Raw genomic sequence first — 26,465 nt, forward strand, 5'->3', positions numbered from 1 at the left:
TTTAAAAGCAGTCACAGAAATGGCAGTCTGCTGTCCCCAGCAGGCCACCATCCCTGTGGGTGCAGCCATTCCCAATGGGGTCGCAAATTGCGACCTACCTCATGAATAGTGATGAGGTAGGTCATTTGCGACCCCATTGGGAATGCGCAAAGAGTGTACTTAACACTGTTGTACATTTTGTTTTGCGGGTCGCAATTTGTGATTCTCAAGCGGATTGCAAATTGAGAGTCGCAAAACAAAAGGTCGTACATCTGGCCCTTAGTCCCATAGGAAAAATTTGATTTTTTTAAACAAAGGTTTATCTAGAAAAAGTCAAAGATTTATTTTCTTCCTTGGGCTTTATTCCAATATTCTTAGCTCTCCATGGCTGATTTCAAATTGCTAGCCATAAAAGAATCATTGGGTAATAGATGCACCTATAAAACCGATAGTAAAGCCCACTTCATTTGGCTCCTTTCATATCCACGAAATCCCGCACATCACCTGTACTTGGCTTTGTATGATGTGGGTTGGCATTGAACTATCATCTTCCTGCCCTTCACCCATTGCCTCATGCGCATGCCTCCTTGACAGAACCATGCTTCTTTCTAGCTCCTTTTATTATGTCTTCTTAGCACTTTCTCTCATTATTCCCTGCTGTACAAAAACTGTGGAAGACCAAAAATGCTCATGGACGCCATTTAGGGGCCTGCAGGGGTCGCAGATGGTAGTTGCACCCTCTGCGACCCCTAGGACTGCTTTTGCGGCCCCTGGCTTCAGAGGTGGCAAATTCAGTGTCGGGAACCCAGGGGCAGCTCGTCCTTATGGATGTCAGTTTAAGGCTCTGCTTTCTTTGGTTTTTGTCAATTATTTATTACACTAATAATGGAAAATAAAATATTATTCATTATTAGTGTAATAAGAATGTGAACATGACCTTCCATGGAACCTGAGGTATGTAAAAATGCTTTTAAATGTAAGTTGTGTGCATGCTTGCGGGGAGAGTGTGTTTATGTGACAATGTGTGTGTGTAAGTGTGAATTTGTGTGTATGTGTGAGCATGTGTGGAGGTCATAGGGCGTACGAAGTCACTTCTGCTACCCCTAGCATATTGGTGAATTGACGCCCATGAAGATGCTCCTCCACTCTGGCTGCAGTGGTGTTGGGACCTGCTCCCTGTCCATTGGCCACTGCTGAATTTCAGACACCAGTTTACATTCTTTCATCTGACCCATGTCTTTCTTTGACCATACCTCTCTTCCTTCCTACAGCTTCCCAGTTGGAATGGGGATTCTGTGGCTTGCGCTCTACAAATCCCTCATCAGACACACACACACACGAAGGATCCCTCGTGCTATCATGCACACCCATTCCTTTTTGTTTCCCCATGCATCTCCAAGTCACAATATAAGTACTGACTATCCTCAAGAATTTGGGTCATCACTGCTAACCCTGATCTAGAGTTCAGAAATGTATTTTGAGGCTGTTCCTTCTTGTGTCTTTGCTTGGTCACTCCACATGTCCTGGGCTCTGCAGGACACTTTTCCTGTGACCTTCCTCTGACAGCAAAGGAAACATTAAAATATGATAACTTGAGCCCCTTGTCTCTCAATAGTGGACCTCTGACCATGGACCAACCATGGTCATCTCCAGCAGTCTTTCTAGGATGTGAAATCCCAATGTCTTAGCTGAGAGTTAACTGTACAACTATTTAACTCTGAGTTGTTTATCAAAGTTGTCCAGGGGGTGTTAAGGGGCTGTTCGAAGCCCGAAAAAGGATACCTTGAAGGTTTATATTGTACTAAAATGAATGCAATCAAAGAACAAGCATTTGCAATGCAACGTGTCTCGCGTTTTCTCATGTTAGAGCTGATAGCGTTGTAAACTCCTAACCCGACTTTTCACCTATCGGCAAAAGTGCATTTATGTACGTAACCCGAAAAAGTGCAATTAACTATGTAAAGCGCTCGACTTCTGCCAAACGAAATCGTGCTAGTAAAGTAGATAAAAAGTATTCCACGATCCGGACAGAAAACAGCGAGCCTCGCATGTTTTCTGTACTTGGTCGATGCACTCGAGGAGGGCTAGCCACCGGAAAAGGCATGACGTATGCATGCCTTCGACTAATGAAAGCAAGCAGATTTTATTAGGCAAGCCCACGAACCAATGAAAAACACTGACGTGACGTCGACAGGGCTCCGAGCCCTTTTTCTTAACCCTAAAGCGTCTCGCTGCAATACACATGCGCGAGCGCATGCAATGCAGGCTCGACCTTAAAAAGGATAACATGACGTCTATTTTACAGTTAAATGACTGTGGACTATGAGCCATGCATTTAATTGGTCTTTTATCCGTTAATATGCCAATATGCACAGCAATAACAGACTAAAAGGCATATTCACTTTCCAGTGGGTCTGTTGGGACTATTTGACAAATAATGCTTATAGTTACCCAGCCCACTGGTATCCATACTATAAATGGGGCTCATAGAATGAAATCTGAATGACCCCATTCGAATACAAACCAGTGACCACAAGAACAAACACAGATCCCTGCACGAGTCTAATGTGCCATGAGACTCAGCTACTCCTACAGGTGCTGCACCCCCGGAGTACCGAAAATTGAATAGCGAGGGATAGGAATAGATAGGATAAAATATCGAAGCCAAAATATCGAAGGGTGAATAACTAAAGGTGAACAAAGAATTAAATGTCAAGCAAAAATAAAACTGTGTGCAATATGTTTCAAATATTTTTACTGTACACTATGTGAAGGGGTTCCTCTCGCCATCCATTCTTCGGTGTGAGACACTTTCTTGGGGTTTAGAAGCGGGGAAGGGTTATTGGGCAGTGCCCTGTGTTGGGACTATTATTGAGCTGTGGGACCACCAATAGGATTGCACTTTGAGTAAACAACTACTTTACTCCCTTTGAGTAATTGACTTGTCAAGGATGAGTAGTCAAGCCTTACCCTCATAGGTGGTAGTAAGTTAGCAACTTGTTTGTAGTATGATAAGGTAAATAAGATAATATTATTTTATGTTTTAACTTTATATTAGAACATTGCAATGTTGAATCTCCGTTGGAGACAATGGAGTGCTCCGGGCTTCTAATGGCTGTTATGAGCCCGGAGCTCCAACAGTCCAATGTTTGTCGTTCACAGCTGTTGCTGTGAGCAAAGGTCTCACACATCCAAAATGGATTTCCATCCCCTCTGGCTCCGTGAGGCCTTTGTTTTATTAATTAGAACATTCTGCTTCATGGGGGTGGAATGTTCGAATAGCCTTTGAGCCCGTCGTAGCTGGGCCGTACCGTCCATTAAAGGCTCACTCTGTTGTTAAATGCCGGAGCAGGCCTTTAATGACGGTACAGCCTGCTATGGTGGGCTACAAGGCTTTAGTAGAACATTGGAGTGTTGAAGCTCCATTAAAGAGACAATGTAGTAGTTCCGGGATTATAATGGCTGATTTAAACCCGGAGCTCCAACATTCCTATGTTTGTCTTCATGTTTCTCCCTTTTTACTATAGAACATTCTACCCTTAGTGGGTGGAATAGCCTTATAGCCCTTCTGCAGATCAGCCCTATAACTCAGGTTCAAGGCCTTTAACAACCAGTATAGTCCCCTGCAGCAGGCTTTAAGGGCACAACATAACACTCAGGGGGTCATTCTGACCCTGGCGGTAAAATCCGCCAGGGCCAACGACCGCGGGAGCACCGCCAACAGGCTGGCGGTGCTCCCTTGGGCATTCTGACCGCGGCGGTACAGCCGCGGTCAGAAACGGAAAACCGGCGGTGTACCGCCGGTTTTCCGCTGCCCTGGGGAATCCTCCATGGCGGCGCAGCTTGCTGCGCCGCCATGGGGATTCCGACCCCCATACCGCCATCCTGTTCCTGGCGGTTTTGGCCGCCAGGCACAGGATGGCGGTATGGGGTGTCGTGGGGCCCCTGGGGGCCCCTGCAGTGCCCATGCCAATGGCATGGGCACTGCAGGGGCCCCCGTAACAGGGCCCCACCAAGATTTTCAGTGTCTGCCATGCAGACACTTATAATCGCGACGGGTGCAACTGCACCCGTCGCACCCCTTCCACTCCGCCGGCTCCATTCGGAGCCGGCATCCTCATGGAAGGGTGTTTCCCGCTGGGCTGGCGGGCGGCCTTCTGGTGGTCGCCCGCCAGCCCAGCGGGAAACCCAGAATAGCCGCGGCGGTCTTTTGACCGCGCAGCGGTATTCTGGCGGTTCCAGCCAGGCCGGCGGCTTCCGCCACCGGCCGGGGTCAGAATGACCCCCTCAATGTCCAGCCAAAGAAGATTATGTCTCTACGGCAGTCTAGGGAGAGGGGCTGCTACAGGGCAGTATTGGGGAACTCATGGCTATCTGTGCTAGATTGTTTATAAATCCAGTCTTACTCAGTGGATTAGAGGCACCGCACAAAGAACTACAAAGTAGCCAGTATGCTGTGATTCCTCGGGCCCTTTGTGCCAGAGGTGTTTAGTTCTGTGAACAATGGGCAACTGAGTCGGTTCAAGTCCCAGCTGCTGAGGTTTCAGTAAAAAGAGTTCCAAGAGCTTCAACGCTGAGTTCTAAATAGATTGAGGGGTTTGGAGGTCTAAAACGCCCAGCCAGGACAAAGTTCCATTGAGATCAGATCTGGACTCAAAGAAATGACTGAAAATCCTCATTAGTCTTTTTATCCCCTAAGTGACCTGGAAAGAGAACTCCGAGTACTAATTGCATGCAGAAGTTGCACTACAGCAGAGAACCACTAGCATCCTTCCCTCTCCAACTTTTGGCTCTGATGGGTCACCGTAGAGGAGCCAAACATCCCCTGCCACTTGATAGCGAGCGGCTTGATGTCTTTGGGTATACGCCAGGACACTGGAACACCCCTTGAGGAATCATACACTCTAGCTGGGCTTTCCATGTGGCTACGGCCCCCGCCACCAAGGAACTCTTGAAATTCTCACAGGATTCCTAAGCTTTGTTCCTTGGGTAAGGTCATGAAGGATTCCCTCATGGATATCATAACAAATAATGCAGTGGAGTGGAGTCATTGTATTGTGTGTGAACCTTGACCTGTGAATGACCTTGCTACCAACAGCAAGAGCCCAGAAGTTCATTACCTTTCTTTTGGGTTGACTAAACTATGATGAACCCCGGTTCAACATCCATTTACTTGGGTAGGTATCAAGAAGGAATAACATTTGAAGAATCAAATTCTTCTCTTTCTCATGTCTTTTGATAGGGCTTGTTCCTGCTGACATGTGTTTCGCTTTTGTGCTAAGTTACATGTTTTTTTTTAAATAAGGTTTTTAAAAATGAGCAGACAATGCAGAACATTAAAATGTACACACAAAGGTTGTACAAACAAGCATGTCTTTTGTCACTCTTATGAAGAAATGCACATCAGAACCTTGAAAAGTTAGCGCTGAAATCCACGATTACGTCTCGGCTGTTAACTTTACGACTGTGACCCACATGTTAATCAGTTGCAGTGAAAATTCTATGCAAAGTGCAACTTTTAGGAGATGTGACTGGGATAGAAAAATTAAAAAGTCAATGCAATGTGCTACAAACCTGGGCATTTATATGTGCAGGTGGACTTGCATGATGGCGTACCTCACCTCTTCATACATATAATGAGTCCTCGTAGATACCTTTTGTTTACTGGGTCAACCCATGGGGGACCAAGACATGAGGCATTTTATAGTTTTTTTTATTTTTTATCAGTGAAAGAGAGCAGGTAAGCATCCTCTCTAGGGGTACAGTTAAAAAGGCCTGTACACCACCTATGCTAATCGGTTGCCACCTGGGGGGAGTTATTCACACAAATAAAAAAGAAATCCACTTGGGATGAGCCCCTTCAGTGTTTCTTTTGATATTCCAAATACTGAGTGTTCAGTGTCTCTCAGACGCCTCCATCACCAAGGTAACAGCACCTGTAATTGGCACCTGGGGGTGTTGATTATTCTGGAAGCTGGTGACTGGCTCAGAAGCTCCATGTGTTTTTTGTAGTTTTTTCCCCTGGCATTGTGGGAAGTGTAGTTCTCGTTTGTAAAGTGGTCAAACTGTCCGACTAAACAAGGCTAGAGCTAAGGCTGTGCTTTTTTTTATTTTGTATTTTCAGTGCGGAAAAATTATACAATTCTCTATATGGGTGGTAGCTGCAGTTTTCCAATTTTCTCAGAATACAAGGTGCAGAATTAGCCTCTCCTGCCTGGACTAATTCCTGCACCGGGATGCCAGTGGCGTAAAGAAACTTGAGGAGGCCCCGTACAAAGTACCTTGAGGCGTCCCCCTCCCCCTGGACCAAGTCAGAGGCCTGCTGTCTGCGCAGTATACTGTGCTGAGGGCCCCCCCTAGAGTTCGCCTCTCTGCACCAAGAGGGCTGCTGGGGCATTTGTTACACCACCGCAGAATGCTCCACAGTCGGAGACCTTGGATGGAGTAAGGAATTGGCATTATTAAAAGTTGAACTCTCCCTCAAACATCAGTAGGTGTCAGAAAGGGCTGCCATGACAGCTCCTGACCAGCCCACTGACCCCCTGATTATTGCTGCATTCTACAGTTCAAACAGCAGCCAGGGGGGCAGTTTCCTTCCTTCCCCTAAGCCTCACCACACACTGGCTATACCACTGGTACGGATGGATGGATGAGAGCGAAGGAGCAGCATGCAGGCCTGGCCCAGGAGCCCTTCTGTGGGCAGTAGGAGTCTGTGTACCCTGGAAATCTCTGTCTAGGTCAAGGTCAGAACAGGAGATGAGGTGGTCAGCTTCCCGGCTGCCCATTCACCTCAGTGGCCCCTGAGGCTCACATTAAATGTTTTACAGGTAGCTTGCTACCCATAGTTTCAAATAATAAACAAGGGTGCGAGTGATCAAGGCACATTGCATTGCACACCGCTGAATAGGGGCTAACACTTACCTTTAAATATATGATTACAAATGGCCAGGAAATCAATTAATCTCACCCTGCCTGAAAAAATAAAATAATGTGCCCTTGTATAATGTAATTGGTGCTCATGTATAGCGCTCTAATACCCTCGGGACATTTTGCGCTATATAACAAGCATTCGCAATGCAACGGGTCTCGCCTTTGCTCGAGTTAGAACTATTCGGGTTTTAAACTCCTAACGGACTTTTCTTGCCATATAAACTGAAAAGTAAAACAATTTCAGAAAAGCAAGCCCACTGCCACCATGAAGTGTGACGGAGACTCACAAAAGGAAACGTATCAGCAAAAGTGCAATTATCCATGTAACAGGGTCGATGTCATGAAAAGCGCTCGACTACTGCCCAGCGAGATTGCGCTGCCTGCGAAATAAAGAGAAAAGTAGTCCCGAGACCATATGGAAAACATGGAGCCTTGTATGTTTTCAGTAGTTGGCCGGTGCGATCGAGGAGGGCTAAACACCGGAAAAGGCCATTCACCAATGAAATGAAGCAAATTTTAAAAGGCAAGCCCACGAACCAACTAAACTGATGGGCGTGATCAAAAGCCCATATAGAGATCACACCAGGGACAGAGCGCTTTGCGCTCAACCCTAAAATAGAAAGAAAGAAAATCTGACTCTAATGCCGTCACCGGGGGATTATAGATAGAGGGGCTCAGTAATTGCAGGGCGCAGAATGTTTCTTCTGATTACAAGTTGCAGTGCCAAGAATCCGTGTTCCCACTCCGATTCCTACTTTTTCACCACACACTGACCCATTTTTCCCCACCATATTTCGTCTTGTTTTCAGTGATTACAAAAGGGCACACACAGATGTGCGCACACACCACGCAGGGATGCGCACACAGACAAAAAACGCTACCTCCGGCCGTGGAAGGATATGTCCTGTAAGATTTATATTTACTTACTGGCTTTTGTGTCAAACCTGGGGCCTCGGGCCTGTAGCTGCGGCTTAGAAAAGATGTCTTTGAGATGGACGCCTTGTTCCACCTCTGATTAGAAGAGCAAACACGCCAGTCTCCTTTTATAAGGTTCTCATCATTTCTTCTAACCGGGATAGTGTTTAGTAGCAGTTTCTAGCAGCCGAAACCCCCACCAGCTCTCCTTTGAGAATGCGAGGGTGTGGGAGACAGAAAGAAAGATAAAACAGAAGAATACAAGAGAGAGAGGGGGCGTGTGTGAGAGAGACAGGGAGAGTGTGAGAGAGACAGAGAGAGTGTGTGAGAGAGAAAGGGGGGAGTGTGTGAGAGACAAGGAGAGTGTGAGAGAGACAAGGGGAGTGTGAGAGAGAGTGTCTGAGAGATAAGGAGAGTGTGAGAGAGACAGAGAGTGAGAGAGAGTGTGTGACAGACAAGGAGAGTGTGAGAGAGACAGAGAGAGAATGAGAGAGAGAAAGAGGAGAGTGTGAGAGAGACAAGGAGAGTGTGAGAGAGAGTGTGTGAGAGACAAGGAGAGTGTGAGAGAGAGTGAGAGAGAGAAAGAGGAGAGTGTGAGAGAGACAAGGAGCGTGTGAGAGAGAGTGTGTGAGAGACAAGGAGAGTTTGAGAGAGACAGGGAGAGTGTGTGAGAGTAAGAGGAGAGTGTGAGAGAGACAAGGAGAGTGTGTGAGGGTGTGAGAGAGACGGAGAGTGTGAGAGAGATAGAGAGAGTGTGTGAGAGAGAAAGGGGAGAGTGTGAGACAGAGAAGGGGAGTGTGAGAGAGACAGGGAGAGTGTGAGAGAGACAAGGCGAGTGTGAGAGAGAGTGTGTGAGAGACAAGGAGTGAGAGAGACAAGGAGAGTGTGAAAGAGACAAAGAGAGTGTGTGAGAGAGAAAGGAGATTGTGAGAGAGACAGAGAGAGTGTGAGAGAGACAGAGAGAGTGTGAGAGAGAGTGTGTGAGAGACTAGGAGAGTGTGAGGGAGAGTGTGTGAGAGACAAGGAGAGTGTGAGAGAGACAGAGAGAGGGTGTGAGAGAGAAAGAGGAGAGTGTGAGAGAGACAAGGAGAGTGTGACAGAGTGTGTGAGAGACAAGGAGAGTGTGAGAGAGACAGGGAGAGAACGTGAGAGACCAAGAGGAGAGTGTGAGAGGGACAAGGAGAGTGTGAGAGAGAGTGTGTGTGAGAGACAAGGTGAGTGTGAGAGAGACAGGGAGAGTGTGAGAGAAAGAGGAGAGTGTGAGAGAGAGTGTGTGAGAGAGAAAGAGGAGAGAGTGAGAGAGACAAGGAGAGTGTGAGAGGGAGTGTGTGAGAGGCAAGGAGAGTGTGAGAGAGACAGGGAGAGTGTGTGAGAGAAAGAGGAGAGTGTGAGAGACAAGGAGAGTGTGAAAGAGACAGAGAGAGTGGGAGAGAGAGAAAGAGGAGAGTGTGAGACAGACAAGGAGAGTGTGAGAGAGAGTGTATGAGAGACAAGGAGAGTGTGAGAGAGACAGAGAGGGTGTGAGAGAGAAAGAGGAGAGTGTGAGAGAGACAAGGAGAGTGTGAGAGAGAGTGTGTGAGAGACAAGGAGAGTGTGAGAGAGACAGGGAGAGTGTGTGAGAGAGAAAGAGGAGAGTGTGAGAGAGACAGGGAGAGTGTGGGAGAGAGTGTGTGAGAGACAAGGAGAGGGTGAGAGAGACAGGGAGAGTGTGTGAGAGAAAGAGGAGAGTGTGAGAGAGACAGAGAGAGTGTGTGAGAGAGAAAGAGGAGAGTGTGAGAGAGACAAGGAGAGTGTGAGAGAGAGTGTGTGAGAGACGAGGAGAGTGTGAGAAAGACAGAGAGAGTGTGTGAGAGAAAGAGGAGAGTGTGAGAGAGACAGGGACAGTATGTGAGAGTGAAAGGGGAGAGAAAACAGAGTTGAGAAAATCAGAGACTCAGAGGGACAAGGAGGACGAGCGCCTTTAGGGTGAGCGTGAATGCGCTCAGAAAGCTTCATAGAGGGCGCAGTTGTCAATGGTGCAGCAGGTGCAGTGGTACTGGGGCCGGGAGACTAGTGTGGTTCACCAAACCCAAAGTGCTGTCTACTACCCAAGCAATGGTCAGAAGAGGCCCATTTTCTGTGCTTGTGCCATGGCTCACTGCACACTTGCTGCTCTACTGAGCCAGGCTCAGTGGTGTAACAAAGGTCCCATGGTCCTCATGCAAGCTGGTAAAATGTGTCCCTACACCCTCACTGGCTACCAACACATCTATAATTAGGATCCTCAGTAGAGCTCTCAGGTTTCCCAGGTCCATGCCTAAGTATCTCATCCAGTCCAGGTTTTTTCTCTGCAATCCTGTGTGTCCCATTACAAAATAAGGACTACAAGGAATGTAAGTTAACAAGCACTGCAAAGCCAATAATTCTGCACTTCGGGACCCAATGGCGTTTTCGGTTGTAGTAATTGTGCTGTACAGAAAACGTGTGTTGCGTCATTTTGTGGGCTTGCACCATGCATGTGCATGCTTACAAAAAGACGCAGATGCTTTTTACTTCTTTTCATTTGTAGATGCAACTCGAACTGGTAAATTTAAAGAATTGTGGTTTTTTTTGGAGAAAGGTGGCAGCAAGCAACAGTGATGGGAAAGCACAGAGGTAACTCAGGGTGCAAAGTGAGTGCAAAGAAAAAACACAGGTTGGGAGATGCAGAATCAACACAGGAGGCCAGTTGGGCCTGTGGCAACATGGGGATCTGGAAACAACTCAGAGAGGAACGTGAGAGAATGAGAGCAATGGGGGAGCATGAGGGATATGGGAGAAAAACAAACAGCAATGGAGGTGGGGGGGCGCCTCACAGGGAATCGTATTACAGGGAACAGGGTTGAAGCATACGGATGAGAGACAGCACCACGGAATGGAGAAGAGCATCACATTAGGGGGGCAGCTAGAAAAGACATGCAGTCTTGTAGAATGTTAACCAAAAAAAAGCACTACCGGAGACAACGAGCAGTTTCGGGACACAGAAATGTGTCCATGCTCCAAAGACAGGGCAAACACAAGAGGGGAAGGAAAGCCCAAATAGGCTAACAAATGAGAAGCAAGCAAATGAGAGTGACAATAAAGCCAACCCAGGGCTTAATTTGTGCCGTTGTTTGCTGGCGCTCAGCACTGGCATTTATTTCTAAATATAGGTAAGGTTAGGTATGACAGTCCACCACAGGGTGGTGCTGTCTGTCTTTTATAAGACCAGAAGAATATTTCGTATCTCCATGTATTGAAACTTTTGTGTCTGCTCCATCCTTACAGCTGGAGGTGGCCTGGGATACCGAAAAAATGACTCATTTGTATCAGTGTGATGGTTAACTTGGGCGCCGTCAGTTATTATTTGTTACAAATTAACCACTAAGCCAACTAATGGTAAGTAATGGATGGGCTCCCAACCAACCAATGGTAAGCTAACAGCGTGACCCGCAGCAGGCAGCGCATGCGCGGTCGAGTAGGCAAGACCTAAGAACATGTACTTGGTGAACCTGAGAGCTCTGTATTCTAGGAGGAGGTGAATTTGGTTGAGTAACGCCCCTAGAACCTCGCATTTGCTGCACTAATGATGGCTACGCCCCAGACTAGACTTGCTGCATACCTGAAACTAGCAATCTAGAATAAATAATAACCTCGGTGTAGTGGACAGGGGACATCGTCCAGCAGTGTACAAAAAGTGCCAAAGAGAGGCAGTTGTGGGCGGGGCTTCAAGCACAGCGATACCACCACATTCTTGACTCTCATTATGATCCTGGGCAACTTACTCAGTTGATCTAGTGTTAGTGTGCGGTCTGCTGGATCATCCTCCTCTGAGTAGCGTCGTTTTTGAGCGGTGGCTCAATCCGGCACATGGCGCTGTAGAGCGAAATTGTCATCCTTAGGTGGACTCCCTTCCCTGATTCAGCTTTGCGTAAAGAATGCTTCTCGCAGCAGAGAGTACTGGTGCTTGCCCCAAGCAGGAGCAACCACAACAGAGGTACAAGGGAGTCTGAAATCTCTGCACCCCAATCTTCTTGACACAGCAGGTAGAGGCAGACAAATAATGGGCCTGGACAATAAGGTTTCTCACCTTGAATAACACAAACTACAGCCGCTGCCTCATCCCTACCGTCGGCCAATGAACAGTGTTAAGGGAGAACTAATCCACGTGAAATTTCTAAAAGTGGTCCTGTCCCTGCCCCTCCCACCACCCTGTCTGGATCACCCCCTCCCACCCACAGGAATGCAGGCAATACAGTTCTATTGTCTGGGAAGTCTCCTCTCACCCCTAATGTTATGCCATGCTAAACCAGGGGCATCCGAATGGATCCTTTTAATACTGTGAGCCAAAGTTTAAGGGCAAACATCAAAATAAATTTGCTTCAGCATATGCAGAATTCCAGTATTTGCAAGACTTACCCCTATAGTTTCTCACATTGTTCCGATCGCAAGGTTACTGCTTCTTTCAAATGCTACATAAATCTTATTTTCAGATATATATCCGGTAATGGTCATCTAGTGAAACTTCAGCAGTGGACTGAACCTAGTGTCAGTCAAAAGTATTTTATATAACACAAGCAAATTATTTCTAAAGAGTTGCACACTCAGATTGCATCCTATGTGAAAAAGCCAGCTCTGTCTTCTTAAACCCCTGCATGAAAACCAACCTTGAGTTAAAACTTCAGATATTAAGCACTTTTATTTTCCTTCGGTGGCATTTAACTACTTCTCATCCCTACACTCATCGTTTCTCGGAACACAGCCTACTGTGTCACATGTCTGTTTGTCCTAATCTCGATTAATGCATTTCTATAAATTGCCCACACCTCTTTTCAAGGATCATAGCAAACTCCTTTGTAATTAATACCCTTATGCCCCTCAAGCTCATGTATTAATCCCATCAACCATTGCTAATGGAACGAACTCACATACCTCTGCTAATGATCACACCTAAGTCCTATTAATTTCATCTTCCAAATAAAAGAAATGTATGTAAATGCATGGAATGGATTCTTTCAGAGGACAAGGTTTAAGCAAATAACCAATTATAACCAATAAAAATTGACTAACCCCTAAAATTGGGCTCTGGGGCAGCGTACTGCCTGGCGTGAAGCGCTTCAACACCTCATCAGGGGTATTAAGTGCGATACAATTTCAGTCCATGTTATATTTATTAATTAGTGCAAACAGGGACTTTGACAAACAACAGTTCTAAAGCCTAAAGCCTCAGGTTGTCAAATTTGTGTAAACTTACTGAAAGCTTCCTTTCTGAGGCTCAGTCTTCTGATTGGGTGATGAAATTCACTGCCTTACAGACAAGGTCATTGGAATTATGCGATTGTGCAGCTGCGGCGAATTTCGCATAGTTAGAGATTTCCCACATTTGCCACATAATCCATCATCTTCTGCATAATCTGCAGAATTTAACAATTCTAGCTCACAAGGTCGAAAGTTACTAAAAATGCGATGACACGTGTTGGTGCACAGGGGAAGGCAATTTACAAAGCTTGATTGATCATTTTTCTGTTGCTTATTGCTATATTTTGATGTTAAACTGACACTTATACGGCGCAACCAATGCTCAGAGCGTGTTAACAAGTTTAACAATTCTCACATTTGCTCGATTTAGAGCTATTAGCGTTTATAAAGGTCCTAACCGGACATTTATTGCCACATAAATTGAAAATTAAACGTAAAACAGTTTCACACAAGCGAACCGATTTAAAGCACTATAGCATGAAATGCGAAGGAGAGGAAAAGGAAACAGAAGTTCGCTCGCAGTCAAACCGATCAGCAGTTATGCAATGATCCATGTAACAGGGTCGATATCATGCAAAGTGCTCGACTACTGCCCAGCGAGATTGTGCTGCGTAGGAAATAAAAAGAAAAAGTAGTCCAGAAGCCATACGGAAAACATGGAGCCTCATATGTTTTCAGTAGTTGTCTGGTGCGCTCGAGGAGGGCTAAACACTGGAAAAGGCATGACGTATGCGTGTGGTGGACGTGGTTAAAAGCCCACAGAGAGATTACAGCAGGCTAGAGCGCCTGCGCGCTCGAACCTAACAATGATGAAATAATGAAGTAACACTATTACAAAATGTGCCTCATCATGCCGCATAATTTGCCTTTTCCTGCTGCATAATTTTCTCAAACCTGCCGCATAATTTGGCCCTCTCCTACCGCACAATTCCAGCGGCCCTATATATAGTCTGAGACATGAAGCATACTTCTGCTTCCTGAGATCTGAACCTGTAGACAGTGTAGAGCCTATGTGCCTTAGAGACGGGTCAAAGACAAATGCCTGTAGGATATGTGTGAAATCTCTGGTTTGTAAAGCCAGGGCTCCTATGTTCTGTCACCGGAGGACAGATGTGCTGTCTGAGAAACTTAATATAGCACCACTTTCAGCGCTGTGCAACTTGAGAGATAATCCTGCTGTCCAAGGCTAAAGCCCACAAGAGTTGTGTAACCTGGGGAGTAGTTCTGTCACATAGGTTTCAAACCTGTAAATCTGTGTCACTTATTAACAGCTCTGTTTTGTGATGTGAGGCCCTGCGTCCTGTGTCTCTCAAGGTGTAGCTCTGCAATGTAAAGCGGCGTGTGCGAGGCGCTACATTCGCACGTGCACTGATCTGCATTTAGCAAGGCACTTAGCCTTCCCGGGCGTGAAATCTCTTTCTGTGGAAACTCAAAGGAGAATTGTTGGGAAGCAGGGAGGGGAACGCACACCCGAGCCTCTAGGCTACCCCCAGGTGTGATTTTAAAAGGGGGCGCGGTCTGAAATCGATCTTTATATGCTGGAAAAGTGACATACCATGATAACCTCCAGGTGACCACTCAGGCATGTGTGTAATCTTTAGGCAGTTCTGAATTAATACAACACAGAATTTTGCTAATATCAACGAGTCGATAATTAAAATGTTTGACTTAAAAACTTCTAGTCCCAGAATGCAATGTATTGTTGGCTAAAAGCCAGTAGACGCTGAAGGACACGCACCTCTAGCCCTGTGAGTTCCTTCCTCAAACTATTGTACTCTGGTAGTTTCACCCAAATTGTGGCATAGATGTGCCCCAGAGTGCATTTTGATGGAATTTAAAAGCACAGAATTTGGGGCGTATTTCCATGGAGACATGGAATCCTCTGGTACAATTTGGGAGAGACTGTAGCTGTGTGGTACTCCCTGGTGACTAATCCCAAAATCACAAGTCAAAGGCATAGTGGTAACAGCAAGACATAGGGAAAATATATAGCTGCCTGGTATGGTAGCCAAGGCTAGTGCTAGTTTTTTAGTCAACACTACTATGCATGCTGAGGTTTCTGAGATCATACTTTCAAAGTTAGAAGTGAAACTACAAGTCCCAGAATTCCAAGCGGTTTTGACTCAGAACTAGAAATGGCTGAAAGCGTCAAACATGGAACCACTTGAGAGCTATTGTGTGTGCAGTACTCCTGTTTCCTTCCTTAACACTCTACCAACCCTGAACACACCCATAGCTGCCAAGTTTCCCAGGTCCATGTATGATGTGCTGCACCACTCCAGGTTTTTTCCATTAAATTGTGGGACCTGTAATCCTGTTTTAAAATGAAATAAGCAAGACTGCAAGCAGAGCTGGCCTTTGCTAAGATAGCGCCCTAGGCGTGGGCGGAGAGATATTTGATGCCCTTGCTGATGGTAGTGAATGAAATGAGGCAGAAGGGGGTTGGTTCCTTTTGTGTTCACTGATCAGTACCTGGGTGAACAGCCCCTCAACAAATCACCTATGGATTAGTTGCATTAGTTGCCTTGTGTCAGCAGGGGTTCGAGGGTGGGGCAAGGAAGGGGATCTGGAAATAAGACCACCTTAAACTGGCAAACCAGGCAGCAATGAACAGGCATGCGACAAGGACAAGACTGGAGGAAGATGAGAGGGGCGATGCTCGCCCATGTTAAAGGCTGGCCCTGACTACAAGTCCCAGAATTCAAAGACAAAACCTGGAATAGGACCTGGGGAACTTGGCAGGGCTGCACACCCATGCCCAGCTTAGGCCAGATGGTCGTTCGTAGCGCTACGACAGGCTGAGTACCACAGTTCCAAAGACAGAGAAGCCTTGTGAACCCCGCCCAACACTGCACACACTCTGTGTGATCTGCTGGGCGCTGGGCGACCTGCTAGATAGCTCCTTACACTGACTCCTGGTTTTAGGGTCAGGCTAAACATGCATTTATCATCTTTATTTAGGGTCACCAGATGGCTCCATGTTACCCTAAAACTAAGACTGCAGCATGGGCTTTTCTTTAATCATTATTTATGTGGTGTGCAGGTCCAACTTTTTCAAGTGTGGCGAATCAAGGGTACAAGTCCCAGAAACTATTGGCTTATTAAGTGAAACACCAGGTCCAGAAAGCTTGGTTCCTGGTGGAATAGAGCTGCACAATTTATCAATGACAAATTAAAGTTGCTTTTACTGTTGACTAGCCCCAATACCACTGATCCAGATCAGATTGTGTGATCCAGCCAATACAACAAGAAATTCCAGGAATAAAGACACATGTCTGTTCCCATGAGCTGGCAAGTACCAACTACAAATCCCAGCAATGGAGACAGAAATAACATAACAGGCGTATTTGTAAAGTGCACCTCCAGCCACGAAGAGACTGTTCGCCTCAATGAGAGATAATGGTTGTCTATTTTTACTCAACTGAATGGTACTCCTTTTACCTGATGAGAGGCTGAGTGGACCTGCTGAGATTTGAACCATGGCTTTGAGATCAAGCGCAGATAACTAGAGTAAATGCATTAGCCCTGTGGTCTGAGGACCCCTGGAGGTCTGCGATGCCTACTCAGGGGGTCCTCAACTGCTTAGAAGATTAAATATTAACACATTGTGTAAATGTGTGTAAATAAATCATAAAATGTAAAATGAGCAATTTAAAAACATTAAATAAATGAGAGAAATTTGCAATTGGAGGCGGAAAATTAAGTTGGTGCCCTTAAAGTAATTTGCAAGACCAGTTTAAATCTGTCAAACAGACTATGGTATGGATAAAGAGTTGGCTCAGTCGAATTTAGAGAACCCAATCCTTCCTAATAAAATGAAAGTTTTGATTTTTTATAATTATTTGTGAAGTAAATAAAATATGTCATTATTTGTGTGTTTGCCTTTTTATTGATAGTTGCTTGTTTCCCTATGTTTTTGCATTGTTTTGTGGTTTAGATCCTCTAACCTGCTTAGGCTGGGGTCCTCAGCTTCCAATAATGGCTCAGTGGGGGTCCTCAGTTCCAATAATAATTCAGTTGGTGTCCCCAGATTCCAGTAATGATTAAGTGGGGGGTCCACAGAAGGAAAAAGGGTTAAGAACCATTAGATTAGTCCACTGAGCCAAGGTGCTTACCTGGCCCAACCAATAAAAAACACAATTTGAGCATTGGAGAGAGAACTGTTTACATGATCTGGCCAACTACAAAAACAGATGCCATCAGACATTAATCGATTTCTCTGATACACCTGGCAAATTCAGTTTTCAAGAAACGAATCTCTTTAGATAACTGACCAATACCACCAACAAATTCCTGTAACAAGGACCCAAATCTGGTTACATGCCATGGCCAAAAACAACAGCAAATTCCAGTGCCAAAAACACGAATCTGTTTACATGATTGGGCCATTACTGACAACATATTCCAGAATTGAAAGCCTGCCAAAATCAGCGAAGAACAGTACAGGCCAAAGACAAGCATATTGTCAACAAGTGATAGGAAAGGTTAATGCATTGTGATGTTTTGTTCTTTAAAGAGGTGAGTCATCAAAACTTTTCTAAATTGGAGCAACCCCGAAGATGTCCCGATGGATACAAATATTCAAGATCCTGGGAGCATAGATGAAAAAAGCCTGCTACCTTGTCTTTACAATTCTTAGACTACAGTCTAATGGTGTCCTGGCTGCGGGTGGGCCAAGAACCACCACAGATGTTGAGCTTCTCTGCACGATAAGCGGGGGTGCCGGTTGTGATGGCTTTGTAGATGATGCAGCATGTTTTGAAGACGTTGTGGGCTGGCGAGGGGATCCAATGGTGTTCCATCAGGATAGGGGTGATGTGGGATCCCTGGTTGAGGTGACCAAGGAGAGAGGCCATGGAGCGGTATGTGACCGTCATCCAGATTTGAGAATACAAGAGCTTGAACAGCAGTCTGATGTTGCTTTCTGAAAGAAACAATTTCACTTTCTTCAGTAGCGAGATCAGGTACCCCGCCATCTTTGTTTTGGCATGCATAGCATTTGTTAAAGGTGAAATGTTATATACAAATAATTTTTATTTTTTGCTTTAAATTGAAAAGCTTGACATGGTTTTTAAACCGAAAGGCCGAAAGGAAAAGTTGAATTTCATCTAAAATATAACATTCTAAAAAGTAGTCAAGTAATTAATATTACAATATACATTTACTACAAAATGAACTGCATTCTTAGTAAAATATGCCACAACATGGACCCTAGCAATCGGATTATATTTTTTACGATGAAACATAACATTTGTTATTATGAGCACTCAAGTCTACAACCCTCCATTTGTACAAATGTACAACATTCATGGATTTCTAAATTTAGTAGATGTTTGTCTGAAAGGCAGTGAAAGCCACAGCTGTCCAGACACACTCCTGAAAAATCTTGTGAATTCCATTTTCACATATATACATATGTATAGCTAAGGCAATGCAGAAATCGTCCAAGCTAACGCAAATTGATTGCTGTATTTTTTCCGTTTTTTCTTATTCTCTCTGTGGGGGAGAATGTTTTCAAATACCACTAAATCCTTATTTTTCCAAGTGGCAATTACCACCCAACACAGTATGCAGCCAGAAATAGCCTAATGCATGACTCAGCAAGTTAAGAGTTTGCCGGCGGTATTTGGGGTCTCCTGCAGGTCATAAATTCGAATTTTAGTGAGGAAAACTCAGCCCCTTCTACTTCTTGGGACAATAAATTAAGCTTCCACCAGGCTGGGTAATAGTAAAACATGTTTTGTAAAGCTCCGAAATATGTGCGAATAAGCGCTATACAAAAAAAACTATTCTTCACATTTAAGGGAATACCATCTGCCCATCTCACCCAACAGCACCGTTAACTTTTCATACGTTTTCGCGACCGTAATAAAACAAAATGTTTCCACCTAACCAGTAGAATTTGACTTTTTTTTAATTACAATTTACTATGGGAATTTTTTTATTTAAAAAAATGTGTTTATTAATAAAACAATACTTAAATTCAAATAATAGACGCAGTGCAGTAGCACAGCTTGACACTGTGACCTATAAGTAGGAAAATAAAACTTGGGCATACTGCAGTGACCTGTCCATATGGTGGGCTGAGTCCAGAATTGTTTACGCTACCCTCGTCTTTCGAAGACAGTACTAAGTTTTGACAACTGGGCAGTTGTGGCTCACGGCATGTGAAAGGGGCAGGGCGGCACGCGGGGGAGAGAGGGTATAAAAATTATATATAGATATTTTTTAATTAACACTTACCTCGATCGTCGCCACCGCACCGCTCCATCGCTTCAGGCACAGGCTCCCAGCCTGCCCTGCGGCCAATCCTGACGCTGCTCAGAGCAGTGTCGGGATTGGCTGGGAGCGCCCAGCCTGGGCGCTCCCAGGCAGACTGGAAGCCTATGCAGGCTATCTCCAACCCAGCAAACATACATGCGCACTGAGGGGGAATGCACACTGCTCGTCACCCCTGTGACCACGCCCCTTTACTACAAAACAATAATAAACAGAGTTTATTATTGTTTTCTTGTAAATGTTTTGCAGCTGCCGCTGATGGCAGGGGATGACGCTCCTCCGCCCTAACAGAGGAGCAGACCCTGCAATGAAGGAGCATCCCCTGCAACCGCCCTAGTGGAGGAGCATCCCCTGCAACCACCCTAATGGAGGAGCAGCCCCTGGCTTCTTTCTGTTGGCAAAGATGTAAAAAAAACACTTTTGCAGAATAAGCATTCCATTCCTACCACTTGAATTTAAAAATTAAAAATGTAGTTACACACTCATTCCTTAAACTCAGATCAAATGGCTCGTCAGTGGCCGGGTACTCATATGAACAAGTGTTCCTTGGTCCCTCTTGCCTTCATCCCCAGCCAAGAGTTAATTCCTCCTTTATGCATCAAATCAATACAAAGAGACAAAACATGCCCTAAAGAACATAAAGCGATCCCTCACACTACTAACACCTGAGAAAAGTGGAGGAAATTGGTAAGATCAAAAAAACTAAGATGCAGTTCTCCAGAACCCCACAGTGATGGTGTCGTGTAGAAAATAAGCCAAACGTCTGAGCACTTAGAGATAGGAAAGGTTGGAATTAGTGGGAAAGGGAATAAAGGTTTAGCACGCTGTGCAAGAGCTCCCACTAGACCTGGGCACGTGGACAGAGATGGACCATGGCTCACACTTTGGTAACTCAGCCAAGCTCAAGACTGAATTCAGTCAGTGGTGATGGCGTACCATCGATCAACTAAACATTCAAGAGTGCCGTGCTCAGACAAAGGCGCTTCTAGATCACATTATATGAATGTATTTATGAATACCATCCCTGGTGCTTCCTCTGAAGCCCTCCAAAGGCTGGAAATGCCCTGAAACGTCAATAGGAAAGCAGAAGGTTCATTGTAGGCCTGGGAAAAAGTTTAGTTACGCAAGCTCAATTGGAGTAATTTCACTAATTCTTGTGATGCAAAATAATCAAAGTTACGCAATTACACCTGCTTGAGTAATTAAGAGTAATTTGGGGAAGAAATCCTACCACGTGAGCACAAGAACAATGAACTAAGGAAAAGCAAGCTGTTTCTGGCTACTGCTGTTTGTATCCTGTATCATTTAGCGCAAAATGCATTATCGGACCCATTTTGGATGCAAGGGTGCATTTTGCACTAAGAAAATAATGCTAAATGCTGGATTACGCTTATCACATAATTATGCCTAATTCGAGTAATTTTTGGGGCAATTTCGAGTTACTACGATAGGGAGAATTACGCCAGTTACGTCCACCTATAGTTTGTTGTCAGCTGGATAGACCCGTAAATAATCCCAACAAGTGCCTGTGTGGTTGGATGCTCAGCCCTGGTTCCACAGGGAACGCCATGGCCTTGACTTCATCACATTATTAGTTAACTTGGCAGGCAAGACACCTCAGGCCGGAAAAGGAAACTATACCCTAAGTGGCATAGGACTTGCACAAATGTCCTTTGGGAATTTAAGATAAGTGGCTCACAATAAAATGCATCAATGGTGGCTGTTATATTAAGGGTGGGTTGGAAACTGCCTTAAAATGAATAAGACCCTTGTGTACATCACCGTGTGCAGGCATGTGTTTTCTATGCTGAGTGTTTTATGAGTCTTTTTTTATCTGTTACACACATTAAAACAAATGAGAAATAATTGGTGTATAGAGCACGTACATCCATTCTGTGGGCGTTATTTCAGATTTTTCTGTGTTTTGTGCTTCTTTTACCACCAGCTTCAAAGTGGTGGTGAATACAAGTGCAAAACCTGACGTCCCCTCATTTTCACTTTGCTTATAATGACACTAATGCAACCAAGCATTTGCAATGCAATAGGTCTTGCATATTTCGAATAATTGAATCGTCATCTTTTGACAACAGCGCCCACAAGCAAAAAACGAAAACATGAGAAGAAACTGAGAAAAGGCGACTTAATAAAATAAAATAAAGTTAGCTTTAAAAATTAAAACTTTTCAATTTTGTTTGTCCTGCTGGGTGCGTTTTTGCGAGTCACAAGTCGTCTGTTTGCGGGGCACTGGAAGTTAAAAAGAAAAAAGGTACCTTGATCACGTTGGGAGCAGCAGATGGGCACTAATTAAGTTGAAATCAAATAGTGCTTCATCCCTGATCCTCACAGAGGAACAGAAATGATGCCAGGTGTTCCTTAAGGAATTGGGAGGCTGTAAAGAAGAGGGCCATGCACACCAACAAATGGTGAGCAACAGGCGGGCTCCAAGCCCTTTATTGAACATAACAGTGTCTCGCACGCGAGATGCATGCGCGAGCTCATACACTCGAAGGATCGACCCTAAAAAGGACACAAACGCCTTTTATCTCTGACCAGTGGGGTCTCAGTTAGCCAAAGAGAGCCTGTGGAAGCCCTTTGCAGACCAAGACTTTGTCCTGAACTGGGCTGAAGCCTAGCCGGCTTGCAGAGGAGGAAGGGCCTTATGTACTGAGCTGAAGATATTGGGTCTTCCCCAGAGACCATATAACTGGAATGTTCAGTTTTATCATCATTGGTACTCAAAGAGATGCCCTTCACTTCTTCCTCACTGGTGGCCTTTGGAAAACGATGCTCACTGTCCAGTAGATTCTGGCATGGCAACCTTTAATTGAAATGTACCAACCAGGTCTGGAGATCAGCTGGCCTCGTCCTGCGGTTTTCCAGCTTTTACAGGATCTGGGGGAGAACTCTGGTTGGGAAAACAGTCAAGACTTCAGGAGCCTGCAATTTTGTGGGCACCCACCAGGGTACATATGTTGAAAAGTTTGGGGTTGGTAGATGTTTTTATCCTGGCAAGACCTATCATGAATCTTCCCGGCCAGAACCAAATAATCATGGAACCTAGGACAACTAAATATTTCCCCAAAACATGGTGCTCAGCGCATAATGCATTTTTATAGATTCGGAGCTCCATTTTGGTCCAAAGCCTGCTCGGAGCTGGATCTTCTATCTCCTATAGAAGGCACATAATACCCCCTCCCTGAAAAGATGATGGTTAGAGCCTTCATGTTTGTTCAGAGTGGAATTCCCTGTAACTTGACAGTATTTAAAGTTATTTAAAATTTACATATTCTTTTCAGATGAGGCACTAGGTGCACCATACCATTCAATTCTCTCACGCGTCCAGAGTTTTCAGATATTAGTCAGAATTAATGTTTTAGTAATACAATTTTAGCTTCAAAGATATTTTCACTGCTGCTCAGTCCTTTTAGAATCTAGGCAGATGAACATTTTTAAATTCGATAAAATTACTCCTGCCTTGTATCTCTTCTTAAAATGCTGGCACAATGACAGAACAAAAGGAAGGACGCTTAGGCATAAATGAAGCCCCCAAACATGATCATATTAAGAATAAGTGTTTTTTATTATTAAAAACAAGCAACATTTCTGAGAAACTCCAGCAATGAGTGAGTTACCCCACAACCCAAATTGGATATATGAGGCACCCCAAGATCTGAGTTTACCCTGGTGGGTCTTCTCTTTCGATAGAAAAAAAGCCAGGACCCCCAGTCAATGTTGCTATGTGCGAGTGGAAGTGTGAAACCCGTTTTCTAGGCTGTGGGTTCCAACAAACATTTTTCCAGGGGTGAAAACTTTTGGACTGTGGTGTGACCGAGGCCGCACTGATGCCAGCAGGGTGGCGGTCGGGGGCTTCAAGGCCAGTTTAGGGGAAGCAAAGCATGGTCAACTTGTAGCTGAATGGAATTGTACCAAGTGGACCGAGAAAACCTGGAATCAATCCTGGCATCTCTACTTGAGCAAATTGTGTGATCCAAGACAATTGTTTTGTTTCACTTTCCCCACCTTTTCTTCATTATCACATATAAAAGGACATCAAAACACCTGACTTCAAAGTATGCGCTGTACAAAACCTTCTGCTGTGTTTGATTTGATAAACTATAATGCTATTCATGTATAATTGCATCCTTGGCAAAGGGCGAGAGAACAGCTGACTTGCCCCATAGTTCACTACTGGCATTGTTCTCACGGTGGGGTGGAAGCATGAATGTTTCTAAATTAATGTTTGAAAACATTCTCTTTAAATAAAACTTCTCAATGCACTTGACATAGTATGATGTACTAATTTGAAACGGTTCTGCATTTAAGTGAGATTATTTTATTTTAATTTTGAAAGACTTTATCATATTTTAACTTGTTTGCTGCAAGATGTCTTTAAAAATGACGGTGTTTCTAAAGTTGAGGGGTGCAGGGCACCCCAGCTACTTGCTTTCTTTAACTGCAATTAACCATTAATTGCACACTTGTTGTTTATTTAACATCTTTGAAATGTTAGTGCTGAGTCGAGTGAACATCAGAGCAGTGCTGCTGTTGACTAGGGGGCCGCATGTAAAGATCAAGAGTTGGCCCCCGGGCCATACCTTGAGCATCACTGGTCCAGGCCTTGCAATGAACGTTTCATTCTGGTACCTTGTTAGCACTGCCCTTTTACTGCCATCAACCACTTCAGAGCTTAGTGATCGATCTGAACTGTAAAGTGAACACCAGAGAGGGAGAACCCAACAATACATGCTGGTAGAGGTTGTCCTCGCGAATGGGAAAAAAACCTGGTCCCCGTGGAGAACATTTCGAGGGATAGTGGTGTAACCCTTGGGAGAAATTGTGGAAAACTGACCTTAAGGTCTAATGGGCTTGTAAATACATTGTTCCAAATTATTCTGCGCCTTCCATGAACTTCCTTTAAATATTCATCATTGGTTCGTCTAATTGTGCAAGGCGCTAACCAGCCACTGGATCGTACCGTACTGCCTTGTTTATGAAATTTCAATACAGAGATTTATCCCCAAAAAATCAAGAGGGAGAGCCAAAGCAATGATTCTCATTGCCCCCCTCCCCACCCATTTCTGTCCTTTACGCAGTAGCTTCCTAGCCATAAATGCCTTATCTAGGCAGTAACGCCTCAGCTGGACAGATAGCATACTATGGAAGACCTACTGGCAGTCATAGGACCTAGAGAAGCCAGTGTGTTGTTTATTGGACTTCACTGAATTGTCTGGAGATGCTGCTGGGCCACAGACCCTGCAGTATCTATTCAGGGATAAGAAGGACCTCAGCTTGGTCTTGGTTGCAGCCCACGGTGGCCTGCATCTCTGCGGAGAGAGGATGGCTGTTGTCCACTCTGCAGCAAAGATCACAATTTGACACTTACTATTGTGGCTAGGCTATTTTTCTTAAGCAGGTAGCACATTTCTGTTGAATTGTGTGAACGTCACACGTGATATCACAAATTACATTACAAATAACATCAGTGATGACATCACTTAGAGGAGGGTGAGCCAACAAATGAGCAGGGAGAGCTGAGCCACAGCCAGGCCCTGAAAATGTTTGCTATGCACTATGCGGAGGAGTGTCACCCCCCCACCAGCCGCAGCTGTAAACCTTTAACCATAAAACAATAATAATCTATGTTTATTATCGGATTTTGGTAAAAGAGGCGGGGCCACAGACTGTGACGAGCACTGAGGGGGAGTGCACAGCTCTCCTCCTCAGTGGGCATCTAAGTATGTTTGGTCGGCATTCTCAGGCCGGCTAGACATGCATGCGCAGTAGGCTCTCTCCAGCCCGGCACTGTGCTGCTGGGCTGGAGAGAGCAGGCACAGGTTCCAAGTCTGGCTGGGAGCGCCCTGGCTGGGCACTCCCAACCAATTCTGACGCTGCTTTGAGCAGCGTCGGGATTGGCCGCAGGGCAGGCTGGGAGCCTGTGCCTGCAGCCTGTCTGCAGGAGAGGAGCAGCGCGGTGTTGACAGTAGTGATGGAGGCAGCGACAATCAACCCCTATAGCCCCCGCCCGCGCGCCACCCACCCCACCCCTATTTAGCACTGCAAGCCCCTCCTGTTGCTGTGTAAGTCACATAACAAACCGTGCAAAAATATGATAAAGCATCTTCAAAATTAAAATATTTCTTTAACATGTGGAAGCTTTGACATTAAAACACCACATTATAGCACTGCACTGAAAAGTACTTTCTAAAGGTTCTTAAAGATGAATCATGAGTGAACTAAGAGGCAAGACGCTTGTCATGCAAACGCTGTACATGGCTGAAATATTTATAGAGCAACATTATAGTCTATTAAACCACATACCATAGGTTTCTGAACAACTGGTCTTCTGCGCTCACATATCCGAAAGTGCTTTCATACTCAATAAGGAAGGAAAAGGAGGTTTGGTTAAATAAATTATTTGATTAAGATGCACAATAGAAGTGAGGAAGTCCCAATTTAGAAAGGTTTTCTGGTTTCACTTTAAACAAATCAGCTACTGTACGGGTATCTATTTGCCTTTCCTTTAATGCTTTTTTTTACCTCTTTGTGGAATTTCCTGCAGTCTTTGTACAGTGCAAGCTCGACCTAAAGTATTGGAGCGCTAAGGTATGCAGAGATTAAGGGTCTGATATAGATCTTAGCGGATGGGTTACTCTGTCACAAACGTGATGGTTATTCTGTCTGCCGTATTACGATTTCCATAGGATATAATGGAATCGTAATATGGCGGACAGGATATTCATCACGTTTGTGACAGAGTAGCCCCGTCAGTCAAGATCTGAATCAGGCATTGAGTGATTTGCCAAGACTACCACATGTGGACCCAACGCCAAGACTCAAACCTGGTTCCCCAGTTCCAAGGTCGGCGTCTTGGCCTAACACAACTTGCTGGGCAGAAGGTTGGTGTCAGGCAGAATCCACATGAACGCTCGTCTTGGTTTGGGCTCAAGGTTCCAACAGGATCTCGAGCTGAGCCGGAGCAAGGCCTGACTCAAGCCTTGAGTGGCTCGTCCACCTCTAACATCACTGCTGCCATCACATATGATGGGGGCCATTATTGCCTTTATGAACAGAGTTATTGCAGTCCAAAACAGATGTTTCCATCTTTC

General features: G+C 45.0%; 1 long non-coding RNA gene across 1 annotated transcript in view; it reads right to left on the minus strand.

Moving 5' to 3' along the window:
* Window positions 1–17,105: 17,105 nt before the first annotated feature.
* LOC138265267 (uncharacterized) overlaps window positions 17,106–26,465 on the minus strand; it is a 196,852-nt gene continuing 187,492 nt past the window's right edge. The window contains exon 4 of the long non-coding RNA XR_011199330.1: window positions 17,106–18,004. This is a non-coding gene — a long non-coding RNA (uncharacterized lncRNA). The remainder of the gene's footprint in view (window positions 18,005–26,465) is intronic.

The sequence above is a fragment of the Pleurodeles waltl genome, chromosome 11 (assembly GCF_031143425.1).
Source record: "Pleurodeles waltl isolate 20211129_DDA chromosome 11, aPleWal1.hap1.20221129, whole genome shotgun sequence".
Taxonomy (NCBI): Eukaryota; Metazoa; Chordata; class Amphibia; order Caudata; family Salamandridae; genus Pleurodeles; species Pleurodeles waltl.